The sequence below is a fragment of the Danio rerio genome, chromosome 1 (assembly GCF_049306965.1).
Source record: "Danio rerio strain Tuebingen ecotype United States chromosome 1, GRCz12tu, whole genome shotgun sequence".
Classification (NCBI taxonomy): domain Eukaryota; kingdom Metazoa; phylum Chordata; class Actinopteri; order Cypriniformes; family Danionidae; genus Danio; species Danio rerio.
The window spans coordinates 54200530-54222500 of NC_133176.1; the positions used below are offsets into that span (position 1 = coordinate 54200530).

At 34.6% G+C, this 21971-nt stretch overlaps 2 protein-coding genes across 15 annotated transcripts in view; one reads left to right on the forward strand and one right to left on the reverse strand.

Annotated features, from left to right (window-relative positions):
* otx2a (orthodenticle homeobox 2a) overlaps positions 1–21971 on the forward strand; it is a 238883-nt gene that overhangs the window by 189787 nt on the left and 27125 nt on the right. The gene's annotated exons all lie outside the window — the stretch shown is intronic.
* Positions 1–21971, reverse strand: part of gprin3b (GPRIN family member 3b) — a 72027-nt gene that overhangs the window by 34646 nt on the left and 15410 nt on the right. The window contains exon 3 of one of the 2 annotated variants that reach the window (XM_068221741.2): positions 16321–16376. The gene's annotated coding sequence lies outside the window, so the exon portion shown is untranslated. Of the gene's footprint in view, positions 1–12773; positions 13055–16320; positions 16377–21971 lie in introns of those variants that run through there. The other variant, XM_021477275.3, reaches the window with a different exon arrangement.

Sequence of the window (21971 nt, forward strand, 5' to 3'; positions counted from 1 at the left end):
AATATTTATTCATTTAGAACATTGATTTAGAACATTTAAATATAAATGTCAGTTTTACTTCAGCTTATTTATTTCCTAATTTGTTTCTTTTTTAAATAATTGAACAACACGGTCATTAATTTAAGCCTTTGAATATTATTTATCATTTATTTATTCATGTTTTGATAATGATTTTACTTATATACCAATATCAATGAAATTATATATAACAGTTAAATTATAATTTTTAAAAAATCTTCTCCAATTAATATATCAACACAGATTTGTTAATTTTTATTTAAAGGCACAGAGTCTGATTTATGCCTGTATTTTTTTCCTAATTGTCTTCAAGCGAGCGGCCTGTAGTTCATTATCAGTGGTCAGTCGGTGGTCTTTGTCCTCAGGCCAGGGCAGAGTATGGCCAGTTTCATTAGCTGAATCTCGCCATTTGCAATTCTCCCATTGTGCTCCTAAACAATGGCGGCAAACAAAGCATTAAAATGGAAATGACTGTAATGTAGCTAATTAGTTCTCCATGTTGGGCTGTTAGCGGGGAGAGGGGCGGACAATTACAGAGAATTAATCACACGTTTCAGATACACACTAACTTTTCTGCTCACGTCTTTCTGGTCTAGTTTCATTTTTATTTTTGTCGATTAGTACGCTGTAAAAAATGTAATGATAAAAAAATAGACAACAAATATTTTAGAATTATAATATTATAATTATAATAAAAACGTAGTGGATACCTAATTAACTTGTTAAAATAAGTTAAATATGTTACTTTAACTTATTTTAGGAAGTTAATCAGGTTTCAACTCAATTTTTATTTAAGTTATACAAAGTTTAACTTAATATTTTTTTTGTTTGTTTGATTGATTTGAGTTGAGATGACTACAAAAACTTCATTGATTCAACTAAAATAAGTCTAGCATTTTATTTTTTCCCCAACATTCGTGTAATTTATTTAACTTTTCATCAGCCCGTACCTATTAATCATTTATATATTTATTTGTGCAAGATTTGTTTTTTATTTGTGATGGATTTTTGAGTAATTATTTACTTATTTTTGTTTTTATTTATTTATGGTTTTATGTTTGGCAGGTATTTATGGACTTTTTTTTACCATTTGTTTGTTTATTTATTTATTTATTTATTTATTTTGTTTGTTTATTTATTTATAGTTTGTTTGTTTGTTGTTACAGGTTTTGTCCTCTATATAAGTTAAATCTGGCTCGTAATTGGACTGCAGGGGTTTGTTTTGTAGCCAATCGAAAACAATTAGTTTTTTAAAAGGGCTAATAATATTCACTTTAGCATTTTTACAGTTTTTTTTTTTTCAGTCAAATTAAAATAAGTTAGGAAAATATAATAAAAAATACAGTGTAAATGATGTGCTTGCTTTCTTAAACATCACTTGGGAAATATTTGAAAAAGGGTTAAAATAATTCAAAACCATGCATTTTAATTTGGGGTATTTTCTAGACAAATTCTAAAATGATTTTTTATTGTATTTCTTTTGTCTATTTTTTTCAGATGAAATTTAGATTTGATTAAGTTCTCTGGCAGTCATGATATAATAATCCGACAAGAAAGAAGTTTATAGTTTTAAATTATTTTCATCCAAATCGAGAATTTTTTTTTTTTTGCCTTATTTATTTATAATATTTTTTTTTACATCTAATATGATCACCGACTTCTTTATAAAATTAAATAATGCTGTTTGTAGATTAAGCCTATAAATATTTAGTCAGTTATTTAGTTTGTATGTTTGCTTTGGTTTTTAAACCGTTTCATTTTTAATATTTGTTATTTTTTCCAGATTTATGTATGTATATATATATATATATATATATATGTGTGTGTGTGTGTGTGTGTGTGTGTGTGTGTGTGTGTGTGTGTGTGTGTGTGTGTGTGTATATGTGTGTGTATATGTGTGTGTGTGTGTGTGTGTTTGTGTGTGTGTGTACAATCCTCACAAATCTCTCATTTAAATGAACAGTTTATTATATTTTTATTATAGGATGCTTTGCCATATTATATTTGTCCATAAACATTAGATTAGTCAGTACTGAATCCAAAACTGGAAATAATCCAACAAAATACCATAACGATTTAAAAATAGGTAGCCCAAATTTATATATTATAACTATATATTATATAGTTAGTTAGTTAGTTAGTTAGTTAGTTAGTTAGTTAGTTTAAACATATAAAATTAAGCTGTATTCTTTGCTTTTTTCATCCAAGTTACTTTTCCTGATTTTATTGTTGTTGTTTTTTCTCCATTAAAGATCGGATGTTGAATGTAAGCCACATGCTGTCAGTTGTATTGGTTTGTTTAGTCCAGCAGGCAAATGTTTAGTGTCGTCTGTGTGTGTTTTTCAGTTGTGTAGGTGTGAATCCACAAGTCTTGTTATCACGTGTTAGTCTGATTGTTGATTGGTGACTGTTAACGGCTTGGCTTGAAATTACATTTTGTAAAGAGCTCATCAAGAGACCTGAATAACCCTGATCAAGTGCTTTTTTTTTCATTATCAGCAACATTAAAGCCAAAAGGTCGCTCCTCATGGCTGAAAGGAGCAAAAATAAAGTATAATATAAATGTAAAATATAATATAAAAATAAAATAAAACATAAGAGACACTATTGAGACTTTTGAGAAGTGTTTTTATAATAAAAGCCAATTTGATCACAAAATGAAAACCATTTTTTAATTATAATTTATAAAAGATTTTACTTTTGCGTATTGTTTTATTTTGCTCATAATATGACGTAAAGCCTGTAAAAGTTGCATATAAAGGACCAAAATTAAGAAAAAGCAAGAAGAAAAATCAATTTACCTTTGTGATTCAGTTTTAAAATGTTACGTCTGTGTTAGAAAAACATAAAAGAAACATTTTAATTTGTATATACAACTACGGATGTTTTAATGCATTGTTATTTTTAATGCTGTCACATTTAAAAAAAAAAGTCTACTTACATTAATACACAAAAAAAAAAACAACAACTGTGATATCCATATTTCTTTTTACATCTAGTACAAACACAGACAAACAACATTTCAACATGATCCATTTAAAAAAAAATTTCGGCTAGTAAAAATGGAGCATTTCTATATTTCAGAGCTTGTTTTACGTGTATTAATGTAGTAGTAATTAGTGTAGTAATTTAATACTTGTAAAAAATAAATTTATCATTGTGTTTTTTTGTTTTAAAATGTTTTCTAAAAGGTTTTCTTACAGTCTTGTCATCGCTAACACTTCTTGTCATCGTGCGCCTGCGTGCTGCAGTGCACGGCTTTTTCGACCTCTGATCACACCATAGATATACACATTAGATGTTGCCTACCCTGTTGTTGTCTATTTGAAGGAATGTGTCAATAGAGCTGCCATTTTAGTACAGGGTAGCGCTTTTTTTTAATGAATGCAGAACCAAGCTGCAGTGGAGGACTGTGGCCATCCAGAGCCAGAGAAGTACATATACACATATATCTATGATCGGGAAATTTCCCGGAGGTCAGTGTGCAACTATTTTTTTTAAATTACAAAACTTATAATTTTACATCACTTTTCTACATTGATGGATCAGTGATCGCTCATGCATTCCTGACAAAAAGCTTGTGTTTGTGTGCATGGAAATGTACTATCCACCCTCCCTGTTGAATTTGATCTAATCATGTCCTGAAACACAGCTCCTCTCCTGCTTTCACTTCTCATACTGACTGAGAGAGCGATTCGTTTGTGAATGAATCTCTGTTATCAACGACTCTTTCATTAGCCGACAATAATACAAGTTTCTGGCACCGCAGCATCTCGATGTCATATTTCTTTTGCATTGTTTGCTTACTTTATTCAACAAAACTAGCATAAGCCGAGTGTTTAGTGTGAGTTGGTGCTGCTTTGCCTTTTGGTGAATGCAGTAAGTGACTGTATTATCATCAATAACGTTACCTGTTTACCACAGAAGTTCATAACACAAAAACGTAAAAAACTAAATCTTTCCAATGAAATGACTAATGTCATGATTATACGAGGTAACATACTAGGATGCGTTTTGGTCAACCAGATCACAGGTAAACGAGACACATTTCTGTTCAGATCTGGCATTTAAATGTGGTTGAAGTCTTTTGTCCACTTCTAACCACGCTGTACTGTACTTCTCGGATCTTTCAATCTAATACCTCAAAAAAAACAGTAAAACTAAAACAGGTAGGAGTAATGAATACTTTTTACTTAAGTACATATTTCAGGCCGTACAAGTACAAAGGTGTGGCGAGTGCTTCAACTTTTACAAGAGTCGTTTTAAACTTCTGTACTTCTACTTGAGTAAAGGATTTGTGTACTTTTGCCATCTCTAATGCCAATACACACAGTCCTGCACTGAGACGATTGCAGTTTTAATGGGTTTTAAAAGGGATATTTTTGTCCTGAAAGTCATGAGGGTAAGCACTTTGGACCTAATGTAAAATAGATTTATGAAACTATTTTTTTGTTTTTATGAATAATTTTTATTTTTGCAAAAAAATGTGTTCTTGAAAGAGCCAAAATTATCAAAATCATTACACAAGTAAGAAAAATTATTTTTAAAAGCTCGCTTGTTAATTTTACAGATAATTCTGAATTCTTTAAAAATCATTTTTATTGTGCAGTTAACAAAAACATATTCATTAAACATGCAAACACTTAAATCAGCAACAGAATGTATTATAATACTAATAATTATAACCATTTGTTTATGCAAATTGCACATTTGAATGTTTTGTTGTTGAATGTTGACTGTAAAGTTTAAGTTTTTCTTGTGGGATTGGTCGGCGTGAGCAGGAGTGTGTGCGCTGATTGAGTCCTGACAAGACTCTTCATTAACAACAAAGCTGATAATTGCTGAACTGACTGATGCTTATACTGATACACAAGTGCTAATTAACCATCAATGCCTTTAACTGGCCACAGTCATCTAGATGAGCCTCATTTTTCAGACTGGAATGAGATTTTGTTTGACAGTCTAAATACAGCTTTGTTTTAGCCTTGTTCGGATTTCTATGAGGCGTCTTCTAAACGCTAAATTGCTTGGAGGGTAGTGTGCACTAAAACATGCTCACCTCCACACAATTCCTTCATGTTGTTCCAATGCAAATCGATTAACTTAACCTAATAAAGTGTTTCATTAGCATTTTTGCTAGTGTTCAGCTAACCAAAATTACACCAAAATGAGAGTATAGTTCCTAGACATATCGGTCTAGAAAACAGCAAATTTTAATTTCCCGTCAGTCCTAGTACATAATGTCACTACAGAAGTGTCAAACTTCATTCTTGAGTGACATGCTAATGGGCTAATCTGATTTAACGATCTTTGCTAAGCTACGCTAAACAGTTCAGAGTCAACCCCTGCCAGAACCGGAGATCAGCTTAATAAGTTGAGAAGTGTTATTAACTGTATTTGAGAGAGTCATTAACTCTGTTATAGTTATAGTTATATTTATAGTTCCTAGACATATCGGTCTAGAAAACAGCAAGTTTGAATTTTATCGTCAGTCTTAGTGTATGATATAACCACAGAACAATCTAGCTTTAAATTATGTACACTCTTTGTTCATTTTATAGTGAGATGCTAATGGTCTAATCCAATTCAATGATCTATGCTAAGCTAAGCTAAAAGATTCAGAGCTGACCCCAGCCAGAACAAGAAATCAGCTGAATAAGTTCAACAATGGTAAAACTCCACAGGTTAACACTGAGGGAGAAGTAAAATGTGCCAATTTTCAAAAAAGTGAAGTGTTTCATTAACGAGTATGCTAATGTTCAGCTAACCAAAATTACGCCAAAATGAGAGTATAGTTCCTAGACATATCGGTCTAGAAAACAGCAAATTTTAATTTCCCGTCAGTCCTAGTACATAATGTCACTACAGATGTGTCAAACTTCACATTATCATTTATGAGTGACATGCTAATGGTCTAATCTGATTTAACGATCTTTGCTAAGCTATGCTAAAGAGTTCAGAGTCAACCCCTGCCAGAACCGTTTTATAAAGTATATTTTTGTTAAGTTTAACATTAAGGATGATGTAAGATCAGCCCATTTAAAAAAAGTGAAGTGTTATTGAGAAGTGTTATTAACTGTATTTAAGAGAGTCATTAACAATTTTGCTAATGTTCAGCTAACCAAAACTAGGCCAAAATGAGAGTATAGTTCCTAGACATATCGGTCTAGAAAACAGCAAATTTTATCGTCAGTCTTAGTGTATGATATAACCACAGAACAATCTAGCTTTAAATTATCTACACTCTTTGTTCATTTTATAGTGAGATGCTAATGGTCTAATCCAATTCAATGATATATGCTAAGCTAAGCTAAAAGATTCAGAGCAGTCCCCAGCCAGAACAAGAAATCAGCTGAATAAGTTTAACAATGGTAAAACTCCACAGGTTAACACTGGGGGAGAAGTAAAATGTGCAAATTTTCAAAAAAGTGAAGTGTTTCATTAACGATTATGCTAATGTTCAGCTAACCAAATTTACGCCAAAAAGAGAGTTTAATTTCTAGCCATATGGGTCTAGAAAACAGCAAATTAAAATTTTCCCGTCAGTCCTAGTACATAATGTCACTTCAGAAGTGTCAAACTTCACATTATCATTCTTGAGTGACATGCTAATGGTCTAATCTGATTTAATGGTCTATGCTAAGCTAAGCTAAAAAGTTCAGAGTCAACCCCAGTCAGAACCTGAGATCAGCTGAATAAGTTCAATTTGAAAACTCCAGTTTAACAATAAGGGAGATGAAAGATGAGCCCATATTTTAAGTGAAGTGTTATTGAGAAGTGTTAAGTATATTTTAGAGTGTTGTTAACAATTTTGCTAATGTTCAGCTATTTAAAACCAAAAGAGTATAGTTCCTAGACATATCGGTCTAGAAAACAGCAAGTTTGAATTTTATCATCGAGCTTAGTACATGGTATAACCACAATCTAGCTTTAAATTATCAAAACTCTTTGGTCATTTTAAAGTGAGATGCTAATGGTCTAATCCGATTCAATGATCTATGCTAAGCTAAGTTAAAAGTGCTTCTGCTAGATCCCGAGATTGGCTGAATGTATTAAAAAATAGTAAAACTCCACTGTTCAACTCTAAAATGAGCCCATTTTCAAAATAAAGTGGAGTGTTCCTTTAAATGGAACCTAAATCTTCAAACACAAATAACGTTTGAGTCGTCCACAATAATGCCAAGAACGGTGTTTGCTTATTTAATGGATTGCTCGAAGCTTTGTTAGCGGCTGTTGGAGTGTTTATAGTGAACCTGCGATGTAAATGATGCCACATTGTTATAGCGGGTCTGGTGTTAAGCTCCTCTCCGTGAGCGGGACGGCCAAACACCCGCCTTGGCTTTGACACAAACAAATCTGCGTCCTGCCTTAAGTATATTATAGGGCCGCTTCTTTATTGTGTGCACGGCCAAAAGGAGCTTACCATTCATTAATGTTACTCCGGCAAGCTTTACACTGGACTCGGGCTTGTAATCATGGCTGTGCTTCTGTTTGACCCAGGCCGACGCAAGAAAGACGCTTTTAAACAACCCAAATGGGATAACTGCGATAATCTTTTGCGGAGTTAGACATGCTAAGAGTTTCAAGTCCAAATCCCGGGACTTCGGAGAAAAGAGGAGCGTGTCAGGAAAGGGATACTCGTGGGGAATCTGGGTGTTAGTTCCTCATGGATTTACTTTAGTCTGGGGTTCAGTTTTGGGATTGGGTGTGGAGGGCGGACGGGTTTTTACTACCTTCAAAAAATGATTGTTGTTCAAACTACTTATTTAAAATGAGCTGAATCAACAATAATCTTGAGTTTTTGAGGGGCAACTTAGTTATTTTATGTTTAATCAACTTTTGTGAAATAAGTTAACTTAACCGATTTGTGTTGGGACAACAAAAATGAATTGTGTGGAACCCAGTATTTCCAAAAAATGTTTGCTGTTTGTTCAAACAACTTAATTAAATTGAGCTGAAACAATACGATTATTAGTTTTTTTTGTTTTGTTTTTTGCTTTAACACAATATTTTTATGTTCAATCCACTTAAATTGGTAAAAACTATTGAATTAACTTAATACCGTCATGTTTTTCATCAACAATCAATTTTGTAGAAAGAGAACTCTCATATTTTGGTATGTTTAAATGGTTCTAAAACACTTTAAATGAGTGTGAGTTAATTAATTGATTTATTTGTGCTCTATTTTTGTAGGAAAAATCTGTTAATTGTAATGTAAAATTTCGCATTACTCTCTGAAGTTACAGAAAATTTTTTAAAAATAGAAAAATTATTTAATACAAAATGCAAGCAATTAGGGTCAGGCTTTATTTTGATGGTCAGTTTGTTGAATTTAAGTTACATTGGATCTACATGCCAACTAATTCTCTTTAGACCATAAGTAGACTGGGGTTGGGGTTAGGGTTAGTGTAAGTTGACATGTACTTGCAAAGTTTCTTAGTCAGTTAAATGTTTGTTTAAGGTGCAGTATCAACGGATATTACGCAGACAGTCTACTAATACTCAAACAAACCATCAAAATAAAGTGTTACCGCAATTATTTGTTAGATTTCAGGTGGAATTTTAAAATAGATACAGAAAAACATCTGTCAAATAACTGGTATTTCTTTGTATAAAGTCTGTAAATTACCTGTCAGATACATTTTTTTAACAGTATCGAATTAATGATACTATTTATTACAGAATAATTTTCAAATTAGGATATTTTTCTGGTATTCACATAGAAGTTTAGTCACTGATTCTGTGCTAAATCCTGATAGTGGAAAATAATGCAAATAATATAAATCACTTTATATTTAAAAAAAGGATTTAAGCGTATTAATTAATAGTTTTATTTAGATTTTCTTTGCTTTATTATAGTAACTTCTGTAACGTATGACAACGAGTTATAAAAATATATATAGTTTCATTATAGTAACTTTGCCTTTAAAAGGGTAGTTGAAATAGATTTTGATGTAATTAACATAATGATTTGTCATTTAAATATTGAAAAGAAATTTTGCATATTTCTTAATTTTTGTAAATGAAAGCGAGAAGAAACTGTAGCATTTTATTTAGTCTTCACTTTCATTATTTATTTTTATTTTTTTTTTTTTTTTTTGCAAAAACCTATTTTAAAACTGATGAAATCTGATTATCAAACTATGTTTTTTTCCCAATACATTCAAATCTGTTATTTCTTCTTTTTCATAGTAAAATATTTAGGTAAATGTGGTTTATTAATGTTCATTGTCAAAATATGACATTCTGGATTGTGCTGCATAGTAAAAGATTTTATTTGATAGTTATTTGATCAATTTAGTATTGGGTCAATGTGACTTTGTAAACATTTTTAGTTGATTTTATTTACTTTTATTGTACAAAGTTTGTATAGAAACTCCTCATGTGGTTTTAAACCTTTATGAGTTTCTTTCTTCTGTTGAACATAAAAGAAGATATTTTGAAGAATGCTGGTAACATTCATACCATGTTAAAATATCTTATAATTAAATTAGCAGTTTTCTATTTTTTGTGATTCATGTTTTTATTTTTCCTCATTAATTTATGCTTTTGAATAGCATTATGAGATGTTAATCTTCCTAGAGTCTTAACCTCGAAAAGTAAAAAAGTGACTTTTATTAACATTTGTAATAGTTTAAAGTAATATATTGTGATATAGTGTTGTATATCATTAAAAAACATTATATATATATATATATATATATATATATATATATATATATATATATATATATATATATATAATGTATATTATATATAAGCATATTATATATAAGCTTAATTTATATATATATATATATATATATATATATATATATAAACTTATTATACAATGGGTGCCATCAACCAGCATTCTTCAAAAGATCTTCTTTTGTATAGAAAAAACTAAAGTAGGGTTTGAACAAGTAAACAATGAAATAATTTTTATTTTTGGATGAACTATCCCATAAGAGATCACCCTTAACGATTAATGAGTGTGAGTCACAAAATCAAATGTATTGGGTCATAATTCGTTTAACGTCATCCACAGAAGAAAAATCCTCATAGAAATCATTCAATTCTTAATTAAACACACATTTTCAAGAAGTTGAACCCAACACTCCCAAAAGGCAAATCCCCCACTCCTTCAGTCGACAATTAATGATGTCACTTTACCTCTCGTAATTACTGTCATCGCATTTTAGCCAATGATTAGCATCACATGCAAAATGTTGTCTAAAAGAAGAGGGTGAGTGTGTGTAAATGGGGGGGAAAGAGAAGGGGGGATGGAGGAAAAGAGAGAGAGAGAGAGAGAGGGAGAGAGAGAGAGGGATGGAGAGGATTAGGCCTCAGGATCCCTTGGGCTTTGTCTGGAAATCTGGAGATAAAGCAGGCAGGGGCAGGTGGTCGGAGCGCAGGGGGAGGGAGATGTGTTTCAGGGCGCTTTTTTTAAAGGCTGGGGGCAAACATGCATTCATTAGCCCCAGTGTATGTTCTTACTCAGCACAGTCTCCGTCCAGATCAACACACACACACATGACCCAACGCTCTGGATGCTCACTTGGAGCCGCCAACACACTCTCAGAAATAAGGGTACGAAATCTGTCACTGGGACGGTACCTTTTTAAAAGGTACATTTTTGTTCCTAATTGGTCCATATTTATTAAAGGTACATATTACAACCTAAAAAGTAAAAACCTCGTAGCACCTTAAAAGTACAAAAGTGTTACCTAAAAGTACTAATGTTCTGCTGCAAAGTACGAAAGTGTAACTTTTGAAAAGGTACCGTCCCAGAAACAGATTTTGTACCTTTTTTCCTAAGGATGCTTAAAAAACGTTCAAGTAGATGAATAAATGCAACTCTTGATTCTGATTGTTCTGATAGAATCTTACGACAATTCGTAATGTTTCGATTTATTGGCTAATCGGTGCATTTTAGTATGTGCTCATCCCCCAATGACGGTTGGGGTTAAGGGTGTGGTTTAAATATAGCACATTTTTATAAATATGGCATTGTAGCAGATTTTTCACCAGTTAGTAATATAGTTATGTATTCTTTTGTTTAAAAATCTATTCATTAATAGTTTCTGTATTTTTATGATCCATTTTTAGTTTTCACAATTTGTAATGTTTTGACTTAGTGGCTAATTCATACATTTTTGTGAAATTTCCTCATGCCCCAATTACGGTTGCGGTTAAGGGTGGGGTTTGAGGGCCACACTTTTAAATATTCCATGTTTTTATATGAATGAAATTTTATGAAGTAGCTACTTTTAATGCCAATCTGTAATTTGTATTCTAGTGATATCACACTGTTAAAAAAGCTTTAAATGAATAGTTTCTGTATTTTTATGATTAATTTTTTGTTCACTTATGGTTGTGAAATTCATTACGGAATCTTGAAATTGAAAATTCAACTATGGAGTCTTAAAAAGAGTCTTTTGTTGCCATTTTGTTGCTTGAAACAATATATTATATAAAATTAAGTCTGTAAAATAATAAAAATTAGACAAATAAATGGAACGCTCGATTTTGATTGTTCGAATAGAAACTCATGACACTTCTTATCGGTTTGATTTAGTGGCTAATTTGTACATTTTAGTACAATTTGCTCATCCCCCAATAACAGTTTAGGTCAGGGGTGGGGTTTAAATATGGGACTATTTTATATATGAATTGTATGAAGTACAATAAAGATGAGTGAGATCACACTGTTAAAAAAGCTATTCATTTATAGTTTCTGTATTTTTATGATTCATTTTTCATTTTCAGAATTCGAAATGTTCTGATTTATCGGCTAATTTGACATTTGAATACATCCCTCTAATCACGGTTGGGGTTAGGGCTGGGGTTTGGGGGCCAGGGTGGGGTTTAGCAGCTCCTTTTTCACCAATAGGTAATATAGTTATGTATTCTCGTGAGATTACACTGAAAAAAACCTGTTATTTAATAGTTTCTGCATTTTTATGATAATTTTTTCTGTTTACTATTATTTAAATTAAAATAACTATTAATTTATTACCAAATTAAAATGATTAAGTTCAGTGTTATTGGGAAATATGATTGCTTTTTGTGAATATAATTTGCATGTATTATTTAATTTAGCTATTTGGTATTTTTTCACGAATTTAAATCGCTGTGTATTGACAGTGTTTTTTTAATTAAAACATGTTCATTAAGTTGTAGATAGACTTCAAATTTTACAAGATTGTACAACTTATTTTTCAGATACTGATTTAATAGCTATATATTTTACAGCTTGATAATGACTAGCCTTATAGATTGACAAATTAGCCTACAAGTTCTTAAATCAAAAACGCACAACTACATGAGTAATGAATTCTAAATCTTTGGCACTTACTTGAACGGAACTAAACTGAACAACCTTACAATGTGAGAGATAAATTTCACAGACATTTTCAAGTACCTGTTGAGAGTGTGTTGACAATCAGTGCAGTGACAGATTCAATCAGTGCAGATTTTAAAAAAGGCGGGAAAAAGAAACCAAGACTCTTCCTCAAAACAAGAGAGTTCTTAAAACGAACTGCTTCTATGAGTAAAGAATGATCTTTTTTAAAAGGCTTTTCCTCAGTCCCCAGTTCTCCCTCCTGCCTCAGTATCAGATAAACAAACACTCAGGATATCCTGAAGAAACCGTAGTCTTAGCCAAAGGCTGTGTCCTAAATGGAGCGTCATTAACTCCACTGAGCCCTCCACGTTAGATATGCAGCTAATTAGAGGCCCATTCAGATGTGAACCACCGCAGACGCTCTTACCTGACAGACCGCTCTGCTCTTCAAACTTCAGCGCTCTTGTTTTCTTTAGTGCCTGTTGTGTTTGTTTAGTGTTTAGAGGGACGTCCGCTGAGATGGGGCTGCTGATTGACGTGTGAATGTCCTGATGGGGCTGACAAAATGGGTGTCTTTTTTATAATCAAATTGGACTTGAAATTACAGTAGTCCCAGAGAGATGTTTTTAATCGCTACGTCCAGATAGGATTTGGCGGAGCAGCTCTCTGGAGAGTCACTGCACCCCAGAGTCAACTTTAGTTAATGGTGTTAGCATAAGATGACTTAGTGTGAGATTAATTCATTAAGTAGTGTGGGTGTGGGTAGTAATGTGACACTGCACCGATTTGCTCCAACACTAATTGTTGAGGCGGTTTAAAGTGATCTATAGGGAGCCTTCTGTTTTGTTAGTATTGTATGTGTGCTGCACTTAATTATTTCAATTTCTCTGCGATCCCTTTAAAGAGTCTTTTAGTTCTCAAGAAGGCTTTGGGACAACTGGTCTATTGTTTATTATAGGTTTGTGTTGGAAAGAAGTTAACGTGTCCATTTATTAATAATTTTCCTTATTTTATTGAGCCTAAAAAAGACTTTTATGATGTTTATAGTGCTTTTCAGTATTGTTATTCTTTCAAAGCAGCTTTACAGAAGGGGCATTACAATCAAAAGGTTATTAGTTACCATAACCTTTTAAGTTAATAATAACTAATTAACAAGTAACTGATAGCTTTTAACAGTTAAAGTTATTATATATAAACATAGTTAACCTGCTTATATATAGTTATATAGCATATACAGTTGAGGTCAGAATTATTAGCCCCCCTGTGAATTTTCTTTTCTTTTTTAAATATTTCCCAAATGATGTTTAACAGAGCAAGGAAATTTCCACAGTATGTCTGATAATATTTTTTCTTCTAGAGAAAGTCTTAGTTGTTTTATTTGGGCTAGAATAAAAGAAGTTTAAATTTTTTTAAAAACCATTTTAAGGTTAAAATTATTAGCCCCTTTAAGCTATATATTTTTTCAATAGTCTAAAGAACAAACCATTAGTATACAATAACTTGCCTATTTACCCTACCCTGCCTAGTTAAACTTATTAACCTGAATAGAAGTGTCTTGAAAAATATAAAGTCAAATATTATTTACTGTCATCATGAAAATCAGTTATTAGAAATGAGTTATTAAAACTATTATGCTTACAAAATTGTTGAAAAAAATCTCTCATATGCATACATATTCAGTAAAGTCTATTTGTGCATTAAGTGTATTTGTTGTAGTCAAAATCTTTGGTAGTTGGCATCATCTCTTCGCATTTAAAGTTTTTCAAAAGATTTAATTTTTCAAATGAATGTTTGTCTTTTGACCTTTCTTTATTCAGAAAACCAGATGTCATTCACACCTTTAAACGCCATCATAGTGATGTGACACTAAAGTAACATTATTCATCAAAATTGGATGTAACAAAAATGTAATGTACATCACTGATGAGAAAATAAACCATGAAATAGCTAGTTAATTAAAAAAAAACATAAAAGTGAAGTGTCTTGCAGGGAATTCTTGCTCAGTCAATTTGCAGTTCAATTTATGATAATGCACCCTATATTAAGGAAATTTACTGTTAAACAGGCAACAAATTTTTTATACTGTAGCATTTAAATTTTTTTCTAACAAAAAGACCACTGCCATTTTATACAGTGTATTTAGGTGCACTGAAAAAAATATTTAGAAATGATTCCTTGGATTTACTAAATTGTTTTAAGTTAAGTGGTTGTAAACTATTTATTTGGGTTGAATTTAAAAAGAAATTTCAGTGTACAAAAGAAGATAAATGCTGTATAGACTTCATTGTGTGAATTCTTTAATACAGTTAATCTTGGATAAAGTTATAAACACTGTAAAAAATGCTAGATTTTAAACAATTCCTTAGTGTTGTTGTTACACAAATTAAGTTAACATAATTGTTTTTTTCTATTTTAAGTGGATAAAAAATAAATCAATTGAGTTGTGCTGAAAAAACTTCCGAATTGTGATTCTTCAACTCAATTTAAATAAGTTGTAGAAGTCATTTTGTACATTAATCATTTAATTTTCTTCACCTCAGTCTCTTTATAAGAGGTTGCCACAGAATGAACCACTAACTATTCCAGTATATGTTTTACACAGCAGATGCCCTTCCAACCACATCCCAGTAGTTCTGGGAAACATTCATACACACTCATTCACACTCATGCACTACGGGCAAGTTAGTTTATTCAATTTACCTAAACCGTATGTCTTTGGACTGTGGGGGAAACCGAAGCACCCGGAGGAAACCAACACCAGCATAGGGAGAACATGCAAACTCCACACAGAAATGCCAACTGACCCAGCCAGAACTCAAACCAGCGAACTTCTTGCTGTGAGGCTATAGCATAGACTACTAAACCCTACCATGTGAAACATATGCTGGCATAATTGGTGGTTCATTCTACTGTGGTAACGTCTGAGTAATAAGGTACTAAGCCTAAGGAAAATGAATGAATGAGTGTTCAACAGAAGAAAGAGAGTTTAAAAGTTTCCCCACATGAATGTGAGGAAATGTTCATTTTTATATATGAGCTGTCCCTTTAAATTCAAATTAAATTAAACAAGTAAATAACATGGTGAGAAGGAGGTAAAATCTGAAAATCAGACGAGGACTTTTCTTTTTTGCATTGCTTTTTTAAAACTATCGGTTGGGTTTAGGGAAGTGGGTGGTCAATCTGTGCTTTTAAAAACACTATCGATTGGGTTTAGGGAAGTGGGCGGGCGCTGGTCAATCTGTGCTTGACTGTGCAACACTATCGGTTGGGTTCAGAAAAAGAGGAGAGTGGGTAAGTCGATCGGTCAGTGAGTCAGTCAACAGTGGCCTCTGGTGGATTTACACGAGAACAGCAGGCATGAATGGCACTCGTGAGAAAAAATTTGAGATCTAAAAAAGCATATGCAGCGACCTCTAGTGGATCATGAAAACAAAAACTGCAAAAAATGTAGCTCCTGGAAGGTGTTTGGCGCTCTCCAGAAATGTATATAGTGGTACGTAATCCGAATGAGCCTGGTTTATGTTTATGTGGAAGATGTTAAGCATCTGTCAGTCCAACTGTCTTCAGTTTCCTCCAGTTTCAGGTTCAGTTTTTACTGCACATTTGATGCTGGATTCTTATTTGTATTAAACTTCTGAAGAATCGTGTGACACTGAAGGATCATCTGTAATGGCAATTAGAAACAAGCACTAGTGTTTTAGTGTTTTCTTGTGCGTTAACAAAACAACAAACCAACTCAAGAGCCAATAACGGATCTCTATTCACATTTCTCGATTCAACACACACACACAGACATACACACAAACACCTCCCCCTACAACTAATCAGTGCGGTGCAACACACATTGTTGCTGTATGTAAATGCAGACACACCAGGAGAGAGTAAGAGAGATGGGGGTGCGGAGAGGATTTTTCGGGTGGATAATGTGGGGGTAAAGGACAGGGGCCCGCACCCCTACACAACGGAGGGATTACCTCTCTCTCTTTCTGTCCTTCATCTCCTCTGGGTGGCCTCATGCTTCCCATCAGGCCTGGAGACAGAGAGAGAGAGAGAAAAATGTTAAACGCACGGACATTCACACAGCGAAGGCCGATCGCTGAGCTTAATTCCATCAAAGAGAGAGAAAAGCGAGTGATTAATTTATTCGCTCCCTCCTCCCCCTCGCTCCTCGGACGCTTTTGACTGCTCTCAATGTGGCTCGGTCCAGTGACATCTGGTGCCGGTCAGGGTTTGTCTTTTCAGCGGGGCCCGAAAAAAAGCTTCGTCTGCGGAGGAGCTGCCGATCTTTTTTTATTGTATAAAATTTTGGGCTCTCTGGAGATTAGGAACATGGTAAAGAGAAGCTTTGGGTAATTAGATGTGAAATGTTGCTCTTTTTGGGGGGGAGTCAGCGCGTGAGCTTGATAACGGAAGGACAATTAAAGAGTTTTATCAGGATTTTTTTTTGTGGTTTTATGAATACACCGTCTTTTCGTTTTTTTCCAAACCATATGACTTTCTCTTTTTGTCTTTAGTTGAATGGAAATAAGGCAGATTGTCCAGGCCGACACTTCCAGCATGTTCTCAAACCTTCACAATCACAAAGAAAATATCTTAAACATGTTCTTAGAAATGACTCCTGCACTAAAAGCCTTTTCATTTGCTTCTTTGCTTTCATTAAATGAAATGGAGCAGCTAGACAATACTGTTCACGTTTTCATACATTCAATTTCCTTCAGTTTAGTTCCTAATTTATCAGGGCTCGCCACAGTGAACCACCAACTATTCTGGCAAATGTTTTGCGCAGCAGATACTCTTAAAGCCACAACCCAGTACTGGGAAACACCCATACACTCTCACATTCACACACACTCATACACTGCAGCCAACTTAGTTTATTTAATTTCCCATTAGCGAATGTAGCATCCAGAGGAAACCCATGCCAACATTGGGAGAGGATGCAAACTCCACACAAAAATGCCAACTGACCCAGCTGGGACTCAAACCAGCGATCTTCTTACTGTGAGGCGACAGTGTTAACCACTAAGCCATTGTGTCCCCCTTTATTGTGTTTTGAACAAATAAATGCAGCAGAAGAGTTGTTGTTTTTTTATTCAACAAATCTTAAAGCTTGTGATAATTTTACACTATTTTAGCTCTCGCTTGTCATCAACTTTTTTTTTGAGACGCTTTTCAACATTTCCAAAAATTAGGCTTATTTTACTTGGAAGTCTCAACACGTTAAAAAACAAAAAGAGTATGACATGTCTTACTAAAAAGTGATTTTATAGACAGTTTACATATGTATGCGTCAAAGGAGCTATATTTCCAGCTTCTGTAAACCTTGCTTTGCCTTCAGATACCTTAAAACATGTCTCAAACTGGATTCCTAGAGAGCTGCAGCTCTGCACAGTTTTACTCCAACCTTGATCAAACACAGCTGATGCAACTAATCAAGGTGTTCGAGACACTTATGAACACCTCAAGTAGTTGAATCAGCTGTGTTTGATCAGGGTTGGAGCAAAACTGTGCAGAGCTGCAGCTCTCTAGGAATCCAGTTTGAGACCTATGGCTTAAAATTAGTTTTAAAATCTCTATGAAAAAAGTAATTACAATTTTTTATTACCATTTATTAACGGCAGCTGTTACGGTTTGCTAGGTGACGAGATCTGTCCCCTGTTGGCCAAATTGTCTCATTTCAAAACGCTCGGTTCGGCTTGTGTGGACGTTTGAAGTCTGCGTCTTTCGATAAAATGTATTCCCAACTGACACGACCTCCTGTCCACCATCTTAAATTAGTTTAAAAATGTGTTGTTTTGAACTTTCCATATATCGTTAGCCCAATTTCCACCAAATTTGACTCAGACCATGCTGCCAAAAAGTTATCGAGTTTTCCAGTTGCTCTGTAGCTCATTGCTGTCACGATCACCAGCGAACTCCATAGATCGCTGGAAAACATGCACATCGCTACGGACTACAAATCCGCCATTTCTTGGACTACAACTCCATACATGCACTCTGCTCACATACACGTTCTGTATCCTGACTGATTGCATACACACTACTGGAGGATTGTCAAGGACTGATTACACTATTTAAGCAGCACATACACTCACTCTAGTGGCTAGAGTCCTGTCTTTTGTTTATGTGACACTACAACGTGTTTTCCTTTGTCTCGCTTTTCCATGTTTTTTGATCCTCGCCCCGTTTATTTGTTTATTCCTGTCTGCTGCTTGCTGACCATCTACCTGCCTATTGACTGTGATTCTGGATTGCCTGTATACATCTGTTTGCCCCTGTGTTGACTATTGCTTGCCTGACCATTCTAATAAACCTGCATTTGGATCCGCAGCCCTGTTGTCAGCATCACGTCCTGTTACAGTTGCCACGCTTGGTTATGATGTGGCCGCTGGGCTGCTTGGCCCTGATCCTTGCTGCTTGCAGCTATATTACTTGTCTAGACATTTTCTAAGATATTAGTGTTGTTGAAGTGACATTTAGGATGCTTTCACATCTGTGGTTTGATGCATTTGACCTGGACAACAAATGATACATTGTGGCATTTTTCTGCCGTTTTTTGGGTCCTTTTCACACCACACTTATTGCTTTGGTCCGAACCAGTTGAAAAGAACCAAATGCAGTCATGTGACAAAATCCACATCACTCATTGGCCAGATGTTATTAAACACGTTTATAAAACTGCTTTTCGATTGGTCAGAATTAACATGTGAGAAAATGCCAATGGAAATCCCGCAGGTAAACAAACCAGCAGACACAAAATGTTGCTTTTTACTATGGAGGGACGACTGCACTGGCTGATTGTATCCCTGCTCATAGTGTACTCTATCCACAAATCGTGACGTATTGGTGACAGATGTAATACTCTTTCCGGGTCCAAGCTGCTCCTCATTAGAATTGATAAAAATATTTGTCAAGGGAAAATTAAAGGGAATTTTATATAAAATCATGGTGTACACAACAGTCTTTTGACTTGCTGCTTCACAAAAATCTAAATTTAACAGTTTATAAAAAATGATTCACTTTTTGGCTATTGGATATTAGGCATGGATATATACATTGCATTCCTGATTATCGAAAGTATTACAGCGCTTTGTAAATTTTTATAATTACCATTTGATGAGTCTCTCCATACAGTTTCATACAGCGCTTGGACCTTGAAGCCGATTCGCGTGACGTCACTTTTAGCAAGAGGATAATTTGTGTACATCACTTTAGACAAACTATACATTTTGAGAATGAAGCGCTGCTGCAGCTGGAAAACAATGTTTTATTGCATTACAAACGGCAGGGGGAGGCGTGAACTAATTTGGCTAAACTGTGACATAGTCATCTTCCGTAAATATTTCCAACGATCCATCAGGTAATGTTTTTCCCTCCACCCCTCTCTCTCTCTCTCTCTCTCTCTCTCTCTCTCTCTCTGTTTGAAATTGTTGGTAAAGCACTGTCAACAAATATTTTTTCACCACAACCCATAAGATGAGACTATGGCAGCTGGATTAGTCCAAAAAGGCGCAGTACTATTAGCAGTCAGGTCTGTTTTCAACACGGGCTCGGATGTTTCTAGAGACCGCGAATAATGTAGTTGCAAGTACGTATGGCTCCATTTAATTTTTTTAAACTACAGCTAAGGGGCAGTATGACGCCGTTCCTTTTCACGCTTGCCGGCTGAATGCTTACTTTCCCACCCAAACCAGTTTGTCCCGTTAGCTCGTTGTGTACGTCAGCGGACTTGAGACGCAGAGAGGAATTGACCACAACAAGGATGGGGTTCAAGTCCGGAGAAGAGCAGTTCCAGAAATCAGGTAAGACAAAAACAGAGTACAAAAAATAAAATGAAGGAGTGAATAACAGGGTGTTTGTGGTAAAATCTGAAAACGTGGTAAAAATCAGACGAGGGCTTTTCTTTTTCTGGACGGCTTTCGTAAATCGTCAGTCGATAAAATTGGTTGGGTTTAGGCAAGGAGGAGGGTGGGTCAGTTGATTGGTCTACCGACCAGTCATTTAATCAGTCATTCAGTCAGTCAGACAGTCGGTCAACAGCGGCCTGGTGGGTTTGCGTAAGAACAAACGGCACTCAGGAGAGAAATTTGAGATATGAAAAAACGCACACAGCGGCCTCTCACGGATTTGTGAAAACAAAAACTGCAAAAATACGTACCTCCCGGGATGTTTTTTGAAGTCTCCAGAAATGTCCACGGGACTACGTTTTCAGAATGAGCCTGGGTTGTCTGTTTTAGTTCGGATCATGTTATCACAACAAACGAACCGCTCCAGGGTTTTTCAAGGAGGTCTTGGTACGCTTTTTTGGTCCACTTTTGGTGCGCACTCTAGTGCGATTGCTACATTCACACCTGCCTAAATGAACCGCAGCAAAAGGGAAAACGAACTTTAGTGCAATTCAACCGAACTAAATAAGGCAGGTGTGAAAACACCCTTGAAGGTGTAACTTAATTAGGCAAGTTAGGGTAATTAGGCAAGTCATTGTCTAACGATGGTTTGATCTGTAGAAAATCAAAAGCTAATTTGGCTTAAGTTGGCTAATAATATTAACCTTAAAATGGTTTTTAAAAAATTCAAATCTGCTTTTATTCCAGTCGAAATAAAACAAAATAGACTTTCTCCAGAAGAAAAAATATTATCAGACATACTGTGAAAATTTCCTTGCTCCGTTAAACATCATTTGGGAAATATTTAAAAAAGAAATTAACAGGATGGCTAATAATTTTGGCTTCAACTTGAATAACTTAATTATCTCCATCTCAGATAATTAAAAGAGTGAAATTAAAAGCGAAAAGAGCAGCTTGTCTTTCTTCCCCCTTGGAAACGACATATTTCTGATGAAAGGCGGTCACACACACACACACACACTACAGATCCACAAGTGTGTTTTATAAGCTTGGCCTGTGAAAGGGAAGGCAGATTGGACTCCCTCTCGATTTCTGTAGCGTCAGGCTCTTTGAGGGGACAGAGATGAGCGCTGCATGTCCTCAGTCCTGCAGTCTCTGAGCCCTGCGGGAGGCTCTGCGTATCCTACACTCGCTCTGCTCCGCCAACAGGAGGACACCTTTTAGCTTTTGTCATGAGATTATGAGGATCTGTTATGCTGCTCTGTTCACTCTATAACCTACTGAGAGAGAGGTTTCGTGTGTGTGTGTGTGTGTGTGTGTGTGTGTGTGTGTGTGTGTGTGTGTGTGTGTGTGTGTGTGTGTGTGTGTGTGCGCGTGAAGATTAAACTGTTCAGTTATTGAATCCTGCATTTGTTGTGATGTTCTAACAATGTTACATCTATCTATCTATCTATCTATCTATCTATCTATCTATCTATCTATCTATCTATCTATCTATCTATCTATCTATCTATCTATCTATCTATCTGTCTGTCTGTCTGTCTGTCTGTCTGTCTGTCTGTCTGTCTGTCTGTCTGTCTGTCTGTCTGTCTGTCTGTCTGTCATTTTTGCATTCATTCATCCTTTCATCATTCTAGCACTTTATTCATTCATCTATAATTCATTCATAGTCATCCATCCACCCATCAATAATTCTACCATTCAATCTATCCAAAGTTTGATCCATCAATCCATTCATTGCTGTATTGTTCTGTTGAACTTTCTATCCATCCATCCAT